Raw genomic sequence first — 10,803 nt, 5'->3', positions numbered from 1 at the left:
CTTATAGATCCTTTAAATGAACTAAGTGATTTCATCTTGACCTTTATTAATCCTGGCTACCTATTTAGGGTAGAAGATCAACCCAATTTCTAGAGTAGCTATCTAATATCACACGTCACCAAGTGCTAACCCATATTTCTAGTACATCACCAAGAGTACATTAACGAGATTCCAACCTGATTAGCCATAGGTTATCCAATCTTCATCTATCTGATAGAGTTCGGACAAGGATCTCTAAACGGAATTTCTTTTAGAACTACTGTTCTAACAATGTTTATCATGCAATCCCATTGTGTGTACAAGTTAACATATATCAACATGTGCATGATCTAACTGTTACTTTAATGTGCTCTATCATCCTTGCACATGAAAAACTAGTTTGCAATCTTAGGATGCTATTGCATTTTTTTGATAAGGGAGTATTTTTATCTCTTTTGATACGAGGCTCCAATCCTTTTCATGAAAATAATGCAAGATTCTAGCTCTTTCTAAATGCAAACTAAGGTAATCCATTCAGTGTATAATACAAAAATATCTTCTATTATTAATCAGTAGAATGTTCTTCATGCAAGTGTTTGTGTCAAGCATTTTGGCATCTTATAATGCGTTTTCCTTAATCATTTTTACCTATCATTTCATTGACCATAAACATGAAATATCTTATGATTATTACAACTATCATAACTAGATTCATGCCTAGGTTCTTTACCTATCAAAGCATGCAATGTGAATTTTATTATGATCCCCTATCCTCATGAGATAAGCAAGACATTGAAGCAGTACCTGATTGTGGGGAGAAACTTTAGTGTTTACCCTTGGCAGTGTGTTTGCATGGGTGCTGGCATCTTGACCCAAATCTCCGTCCATGGTTGTGGGATTCCCATTCACTTGGGAAGATTTCCGCATCGGGGCCATCCTCAATTATGAGACTCTCTGAGTCATGGGGAGAAAGTCCGTAAGAACCTTGGCCAAGAGGCAATGTACGAATAGGGAGCACCTATTGGGAGCCATGTATCCTATACACGAACTTCGGTAGAGAGCTTTAATGGGATGTGTCTTCTTGTGTAGGGATTGTAGAACTCTAGCACTCCAATGCCACCTGAGCATATCCTGATGATGAAGATATACTCCCAAAGGCACAAAAAGGGAGCCCGAGCGTGAATTGGGCTTAGGGGAGGAAGGTTGAAAAAGGTCTAGAACCTTCTCTCTCTCTCTCTCTCTCTCTCTCTCTCTCTCTCCCTCTCTCTCTCTCTCTCTTCTGCCGGCCTATCGAAATCAAAAGGGGGGGTTGATGGGGTCATGGACTGCAGAGCCGGAGGGGGGTGCTGTCTGCCGTGAAGCTGGAGGGGGTGGCGAAGCACGAGGGGGGGGAGGTGTTGATCATGGTGAAGGCCCACTGCATGTTGTGGGGGGGGGGGGGGCGTGTTCTGTGTGTACCCCGAGGAAGGGGGAGGAGCCTCCCCTTTTATAGGAAGGGGAGGAGGTGGGTGGCATGGCTGCCACCCCTCCCACCTAGGGGGCTGCATGCCCCCAATTACTAACATATCACTCCCTCTCTCTCTCTCTCTCCTCGACGTGCTGTCGGCGGGGAGAGAGAGGGGGAGCTAAAAATTTTTGAACTAATAATATGTTTTTTTTGAAATTAAAGGGGGGGAGTTCCTATGGGGGGGCATAGGGGTAAGGAAGATGTTACAAGAAGTTGTTAAGACCAATGTAAGAAAGGGGAAAGAAAAGTAAAAGAAAATTTTAAAATACAGAGCAAAGTGCAAAAAGGTGGCATGATAGCAAAAATAAGAGGAAAAATAGCCAAAAGCACAAAGACACCTTAAAAACCCAAGGCCAGTGCAAAAAAAGAAGAGGCATATTTTAAAATAGAAAGGTGCCCCCAAATCTTTGTAAAAGAGATCCATGCTCCCTCCTGTGCAATTTGTAAAAAGTAGACAAACATGGGTGAAGTCACAATGTAAATAGAAGGGAATAGGAAAATAGGATCGAGCTTTCTAGAATCCATCAGATTTGTTGAGGCTTTAAGAAATCAACATCTACAACGATCTAGTTGTATTGCTAGTGATCTTGTGTGTGGCCAAAAGTAGCTCTCCTCTTATTCTTATTCTTCTTGCTCTTGCTTGCTTGTGCTTGTGCTTGAGAGAGGGAGTGTGAGAGTGTGAGGAAGTGAGTGTGTGAGGGTGAGGGACCGTGGTGGAGAAGCTCTCCATCTTATCCTCTCTTCTCGTCTTGTCTTCTCTTCTCTTGTCTCACATGCACAACAATGGAGCATGAAGCTTGGAGCTTGAGGATTGAGCTCACTTGAAGCTTTCACCTAGATTAGTGGAGCTATTGGAGTGCTTGAGGAAGGAGGCAACTCGATCTAGCATGGAGGTAAGCTCACTAATCTTATAGGCTTGAGAGTGCACATGGCTATGTGAGAGGTAGCCATTAGCATTCGGCTTGAAACACTTGAAACAATAAGAAATTCGTGGGTCTTGGTTGTCAAGCATGAGCTCCCACATTTGGGTTTTGTTGTTGCCACAAGACAAATAGATTCAAGCTTTGAGTGCTTGCCTGCCTTCAAATCGAGCATTGAAGTAGTGTCTTTCTTCTATCGGTGCTTGAGGTAGATAGGTAGGAAGTGAGGGAATTTGAAGAGATATTCGATCTCCTTAGCAATGAAATTTTTTGATTTTTTGGATCTAGATGAATAGATTGAATTAGTCTAGAGATTTGACTGTGATTTGAATCCATTATGATAAAGAAAAAACAAAAAAATAAGGTTATATACAACATGATTTTTTCTACTATGGAAAAAAGGAAGAGAAAAAGAGCTTTAATGTATAATGCATCAAAAGGAAGAAAGGGAAAAGATCAGAACTAAGTAGAGAAGGGCTTTAATAGGCCATGAATAGGTGGGAGAGCTCATTTGCTCATTTGAGAGTGAGTGAGAGAACTTGAGAGAGAGAGAGAGCTAGAGGCAAAGAGAGGAGATTTTACTATGATCTTTGTCGCAGTGTGTTTTGGCCCTCCATATATGTTTTCGATGTTATTTGATGCTTGTTGATTAGTGTCAACATGTTGGTTGTAATCATAAGCAAGGTGCCTACACAATTTTTTAAGATTTTTTGTCATTCAGTAACCTGTTGCCACTGTAATTCAACATGCATTGTAGGGTCTAATTTCCCTAATGGGACCATTTGATTTTCAAAAGACTTGGATACTTTGGACTATTTATCCACTTGAACACACCTCGTTTGTCTGAGTCTCTAGACTCAAACCACCCTATTGAGACCCTCCTACTTAGACTTGCCAATCAGACCCCATCCAACTCAAATGGTTGTCCAACTTGGACCCAAAACACTCGGATGCCCGAAATTGGGCTTGGACTCGCATAGTTTGACTCAAACCGTCCAAGTTGAGCACTCAGATAGAGCCAATTATTTTGGGAATCAAATGACTAATACTCAAACACTAAAAAATAGAACTTGAGAGCTAACAAAACTAGCATACCCTAGACCAAATAGAGCAGCAACACCTCGATAGGCTTCCAGACACATTGAAATGCTCATAGATCCTCTAGAGTCCAAAAATTGTAACTTAGCAACCTAGAAATTGATTGCAAACACAACCTCTCAAACCACCCATCCAAAATGTCTTAAAGGGTTCAAACAAACCTACTAGAGAGACCACCACTGCAGGAGAGGTAGACTAGAAAAGTGTGTGTTGCACCACATTGTTTTCATCATAGTCATACACTAGCAACTGCATAAATAATCACTTGAAGTACACCTAGAAACTTGAAAGCCTAATTTTGCACCTCGCATGAAAGGGAGCATCCCATGAGCATCTGAGTGCACTTAAAATTGAGAAGTATCTCAAATAAGAAGGAACTCACACGCAAGATAAGCAAAACTAAACAAACCCACTAATAGGAGAATGCCCTCACATCTTGAACATGCAACCCATGATACTAAGCCTCAAAGCAAGCCTCTAGGAGAGAAAAAAGAGCTCACACAATTAGGGACTCAATCTTATTCGATTTGATCAACTTGATTGACACTCTAGTAGCCCAAGAGACCAATGAAATGTCAAGATCTAGTGCCAATCCCAAAAATAGTGAGCTCGACTTAAGAGGCTTCCCAGTTGACATCCATCAAATGATGAATCGGTACGATTTGCAAACCAAAATGGAGCACCATGGTAGACTAGCCAAGGATATCATAGCATACCTTGAGAAAGAGAAAATATTGGCAAAGAAATTGCTACAAGGCATAGCCACCTATAATCAGGAAGAGCACTGAGCTCAGAGGTTGAGGCACGAGATAGAAATGCAAGAGGTCCAACGAGTTTTAGTGCTTGTGCCAATAGAAATATGACATGACCCAATGCTGAGAGGAATAGAGCGCTTGAAGCTAACCTTACGTTGAGTAAGCTTCTCATGAAGTGACTCATAGATAAAACCCTAGCAACTTCATTGCTAAGAGGACTAGGTATTACTCCAAATTCAAAAAAGTCAAATGAAGATACCCATAGTTGCGAAGCAACTCGATAAGTATCAACCAAATAACGACCCATAGATTTTTGTAGAGAAATTTGAGTAGGTTTTTGAGATGAATGGCCTAATGGACCTTGCTCAACGTGCATAAACTTTTGGTCTTTTCCTTGGGGATAAAGGATAGATGTGGTACACTAGTCTAGACAATGTCAAGTGGCTACCATATTCATAGGTGAAATCAGAAGTGAAGAGCTTTACAAGGCCTTGGTGGGCAATTCAAACCTAAAAAGGGATGTGCTAGCTAGGGTATTCAAAGAAGCCATATGAGTGGATGACTTCCTCAAAGAGAGAAGCTCAAGGACCACAAGCCAAGAAAGCATAACCTCTAGAACCTTAGATAAAGCCACAATTTCTAGGTGAGAGATTGAGCTAGAGCACCCAAGAGAAAGGAAAGAGTATTGACTCGAGCTAGGAATTGACGAATGTAAGGCTAGAGCTAGCTAAGCTCCAAGAGATGATTAGGAGGCCTAATTGACCTCACATGCAATGTGTGCATTGCAAAGGGAACCACCTCCCAATCGAGTACATGGATCCTAGATCCAAACCTTGTGCCAACTATGGTAGCTTTGGCCATGATGTCATTCATTGTCATTTACCAAGGAGATTACCATACCCACAGCCTTACAACCAACCATACTACTTGGGAAATAGGCTGCCACAATTCAAAAGGGGAGCTTTGTTAGCTCTTCTAGCGCCTAATGATGCCAAGAGAGCTATCCTTAGAATGCACATCAATCCTATGGGCATATCTAGAGCACGTGGATCCTTCATTACCCATCCACCAAGTAACACTCCATTGCATTATATCGATGAGCCAAATGAGAAAGAGGCATACATAAACCCTTATGTTTCCTATGACAAAGAGGGTAATCCTGTTCTAATGGATTTTAGACCAATATTGTTGATGGTTGTAACGTGTCCACCTGTTTGCTTTGAGGACACGTCTTAGCAGCCCATCGGGAAGAGGGTCTAGAAAGCTCCGCCCGACACTCCCATGGAGTATTACGGGGTTTGCGATCTAGGTCTTTCTGAGTTTGCCACGTAGCGGAAGTATTCCAGCCATTTTCACTTAGGACTGACCTGAATCAGGGTTATCCTAGTGGCCAAACTCCTAAAACGGCAGCTAGCGTCAAACCCCAGGCGAACTACTTTACGCAGAAACATTAAGGTCGAAGCGGATTCATGCTGCACTTGGTTCAAGGAGAATGGGAAACGAGAGGGACACAAAGCTCGATCTCTCTGCCCATAAGGCATAGTTCCATTCCGTTCCCCTAAAACAGCATAAATCGGGATTCTAGCAACCTAAACTCTAGGTCAGCGTTGCATGCTATTCATTCCCTTTGAGAAAAGTTTCTTGCTGTCCATTTCGCTTGAGAAAAGTTTCCGGCCAACCAGGACCACCCATCTGTAGGACGGACCCATGGCCACATCCACTGCACTTTCCTCAGGGTTGCTTTAGTTGTCTAATTATCTACCACATTTAGTTAGACACGCATAAAACTGCTTCCTTAATTAGCCAGTTAGACACTGGTTCCTTCACGTAATCTTAGCACTTGACATAGAAAAACAGTGCCAAACAAGTTCCTTTTCAACAAGTTATCTTATTATCTTTGGAATACATCCATATAATCTAGCCCGTAGGCAAATCCATAATCTGCTTGAAGGCTATCCAGCAATCCACAGGGATTACTAATCCAAGATTCCGCCTGTAGACTAGTATGTGGGCCTCGAGATCCAATCCCGAATCGCGTGGCCTCTTGTGCAGGGCCCCGAAGGCAAGGGATTAACGACCAGAGCCCCCCTGGCACCCAAGCGTCCTCCTGCTCCAAGTAGCGCTCAACAGAGAGACCTCTCGCGGCGGGTTCAGTCCACATTCCCGACGCGGCTAACAACCCCTTTGGTTAGGGTCAAGCAGACAGTCGGGGGTAACTGATGCTGCCTCTCCCTTCAGGCCTTCAACCTGAAGCATTAATTATCTTTCCATCTTTAGTTCCTTGAGCAAACAATGCTCCTAAATTGTTACAAGCACAATCAATCCGATGGTCATTTATTTGGCCAACTGCTAAGGAGTGAATCCTTCTCTCCAAATGCATCCAGCATTCGATCTGGGATCAATTGCGATTTGGCAAGATCCCCCAAGGGTTTGTTTGTTTACCCTTTTGTCCTTGGGTTAGGGTCATACCCTGTCAACCCAACTTAACCAACACCGTAGGTTTCATAAATTAATAGTAAATCATGGCGACCATGTCGCTCTAACTTGATTGAACCTTTGCTTACCAAGCAATACATAACTTCCCTTATCTTGGAAATTTTCCCCAAGAAAGGTGACATAACAGGATGACTACCCATCCTCTTGCAAGTTATACTTGCGCTAGAACCAGACAACCTCATTCCAAGGAATGGCAAATCTATCTTGTGATTAAACCACAAAGCCATGTGTCGTTGCAACTTGTTGCTCAAATGTCGCATCTATCCCATGGGATCATTTCACCCATTGAATGGTGTTTTCTGGTCAAGGAATTTATGTTTAGACAAGACGCAGGTTTTGGGGTGTCTTCTTACCATCCCAACCCTAATTGTACTAGGCCGATGAAGTTTGGTCCTAGGGTTTCCAAACTCAATCCGAGTTTTAGCATTAGGTCCGACGATCCTTAGGGTAGAAACCCTAGATCGTTGTTTGCATGAGCGTCCAATTGACCCAAACATTCCGTGAATGTGGGTAGGATCTTTGGGTTTGAGGGCTTTGACTTGGCATCCAAGTACGATACTATGCTGCATTTCTGACGTGCCAAGCCCTAGCTAGTACTTGAGATGTTTATCGTGTCAACTAGTTATGCCTATACGAATCCCTAAGGATTATAATATCACAAGTGATTTGGGTAAAATTGATCTACTTGACTTGCGACAAGGACAAGCCTTTCCTAGAGGTGCTAAGCTCCATCTAAAGGTGTGAATAATTTCAAGACGTCACAATAAACACAATATTAGTGAGTTTCAAAATCTCCCAATTCCCATTTTTTGAATAGTAAAAAGGTGACACCTAGATAACATACCCATAAGTTTCTCAAAACCCTATGATGTGACCTATCATTCAAAAGTGCTTGAAAAATGGAATCTATTGAGCTATAGAATGCTTGATTTGGAGTTATAGTGTTCAAGTTATGACAAATCCAAAGATTTGACCACATGTCCCAAACTTATGGGAAATTTCCATATTCCCCAATATGGTTTTAATACATGTAAACCTACGATTCATTACTTCCATGCACCACAAGGTTTGCAATAACCCTATCTTTTCTTGCTAAAGTCAAAACACATGATAATTTGAAGAATAACTTTCATAGGAGCTACTAGGACTTACATCAAAGAATCATGCCTACAGCCTTTTGTCTAGGCAATTGAGTTTCATGCTTTGATAACCCATGCAATCTTTTCTAAATGAAACTCAACAAAATGAAATTTACGCACGACGGATATGCAACATGCAACCCTTTCCTAACTACAACGTAGTTGATGAAGTTCATGCAAAGTGAATATTGTAGGACTAGTGTTGACTTATTCCCTTTTACAAGCATATGCCACATGCAAATCCATAGATTCATTTTCCTGCTCTGCAATTCCTTTTCGGATAACATCCTACGAGTGTTAACAACTTTTCCTCATGTGAATCATTACAAGGAAGATATTGCCTAAAATGCGGCATATGCTTATTCTTTCCATGTCCAGTAAAAAATGCACTTAACAATTTCATCCCTTTGCCCTAAGCAATAGGGGTTTAGACTCATTACTTTGGAAATGCACCAAAATAGCAACATGTAGCTAATCTCCTAAGACTGACAACTCTGGAAATGCAAACAATCCAATTGCATGATACGCACCAATCCTTATCTATTGTTTAAAGAGGTAATTTATCAAAGGTACTTTTGTCACTACCACATGAATTAATGATAAGCGTAAATTGCATTCTCCCTATCGAATTAAGAATGTTCAAATCATTTCTTATACATAGGATTAAATTTGAAAAATGTGGGCTTATGGATCCGTGGTGATGTCCACGTGTAAGTTCGGGGAGGAACCTCCAGCGGTTGCGCATTGCTCTTCTTGGGAGCCATCATTGATGATCTCAACTCCGGGATTTCTTACTCGATCTCTGAATTTCCTCCTCTTTGGCAAAACGGCCTCCAAGCCCGCCTACTTTCTCCCTTGCGCAGGAATTGGGGTTTTATGAACTCGGGTTTAAAATCGGGGGAAGGCGCGTAGGAAGAAGGCCTAAGGGCCTTATCCTTTAGAAGCTTCTTAAAGAAGCTTCTGATTTTCTCAGAAAATGTGGGATTAAAGTAATGATTGAGGGGAGGGGAAATTATCGAGACAAGAAGGGGGCTTATGATGGAATGGCGGCGGCCTGACGGACTGGGCATGGCAGCGGCTGCACCAGCAGCCTGGTGGCAGATTCATGATGGCAGCAGCGTTTTCCCAGTAGCATGGCGGCATTCGTCAACACGGAAACTTCTCTCCTCCTTCCTCCAATCCAAGGCTAAGGGGGGGTTCTTATAGCTTTAGGGGGAGGGAAGATGGTAGCCACTATGTGGCCATGCATGGCTGCCCTCCTCATGCAACCCACACCACTCTGCCTAGGCCATTCCTCCCCACAGTCCCTCTCCTCCAGCCATGCATCGGCTAGGTAAAGGGATAATTATAAAAAAATTTGACTTAAATTCCATCATTATCCCATATTGCCCCTTCAAAAAGGGTGTTTCCCCTTCAAAAAGGGTCTTGAACCCCTAGCCTCAATTGCTCAATGCGGAGGCCTCATTTTTACGTGTGCGGGGTATGGATTAAGCTGTCGATAAATTCGATGTGGGAGATAACCTTGCACAGGTTTTACGTGGTGTGTGGGGAGTCAAGTTCAACAATATTTTTGAGCGGAAATATTACAATGGCATTAGGTCGGGGCTGGGGTAGAGGCCTAGGAGGTCAAAACCAAGAGCATGACTTGCAGCCATCTAGGAAACATCTCATCTTGTTGCCCTAAATGAGAGAAAGCTAATCAAGAAAGGAAAACTTGAGATGCCTTGACTGTGGATGGAATCACTCATTTGTATGCCAAGTGCCCTAGGCAAAAACCATCTACTAGCTCAACTATTGTGCCATCTATACCTTTGGGGCTATTTAGAGTCGAGACACTTGATGGTGAGGCCACCCCTATGTTGTTGAATGTCATGACCAGGGCATAGATGAGGCAAGCTAGTATCTCATTGCTTATACCTAGAAACCTTGACATAGCCTCCATAGGGAAGAGGAGTTGTAGGAGGAGAAGGAAGATACCTGAGACAAAAGTCGCACTCAAAACACTCATAGTGCCGCTACACTAACAAAGGGTAAGCAAGTCACTGATGTAGAAGCGGAAACATCTTCTCTTAAGATAAGGGAGAAAGGGAGTGACAAGGTTGGGGAATATCCTGATCAAAGGCACCAATTGGAAGTGGCTGACAAGGTCAAGGAGTGGGTGATTAAGGCCCAAGAGCACCTAAAGGATGCTAAGCCCATCCTAGAAGATAAGATTAATGAGTTATCTTGTGTGAGCATGCACATATTTCCTACTTGCATAGAGTCTAGAGAAGCATCCACACCCCATGTAGCACCACAAAGACAAAGCCTAGATGCAACCATAGGGATGGGCAAACTGCCCAAGAGCAATGGCAAAAAAGTGTAGAGCATAATGAAAGGCAAGAAACTAGTAGCCTGCTTATACAATGTAGATATTGGCCCTTGTGACTCTGCCAATGGGGGATTTTCTTAGGCAAAGTTCCTTATTATGGCAAGAGTTAATGCAATGGATAGATGGATCCAATGAGCTAAGAGTAGCCAGTTTGCATAACCACCACGCAACCACGCAAATACTGAGCCTAACACTGAACTCAATGCCTAAGTCCTTGCATGTAAATGCTTTATAAGAGGAGGGCACAGAGATGCATGTAGTCCTACTAGTGGTAGCATTAGGAGGTGACACAAGGAAGGAAATCGTAGACAGAGGAGTGGGAGTTAGTGTGCTTAGCCATGTAGTCTTGTAGGCATAGGGTAACCCGTGGGTGGAGATCGCAAGGTTTAACATCATGCTGGCTAATGGCATGAAAGTTAGGCCATCCAGAGTGCTATGAAGGACTGGCCCTTGAAAATAGTGAGTGTCTAGTTCTCACTAAAATTCATAGTTATGAAGGGAGTAGACAATGACATTCTACTATTCCAACCTTGGATGC

The sequence above is a fragment of the Lygodium microphyllum genome, chromosome 9 (assembly GCF_053477565.2).
Source record: "Lygodium microphyllum isolate KBCC chromosome 9, Lygodium_microphyllum_v1.1.10, whole genome shotgun sequence".
Taxonomy (NCBI): domain Eukaryota; kingdom Viridiplantae; phylum Streptophyta; class Polypodiopsida; order Schizaeales; family Lygodiaceae; genus Lygodium; species Lygodium microphyllum.
The sequence above is the reverse complement of the archived record's forward strand: the minus strand, read 5'-3'. Positions refer to the sequence as shown.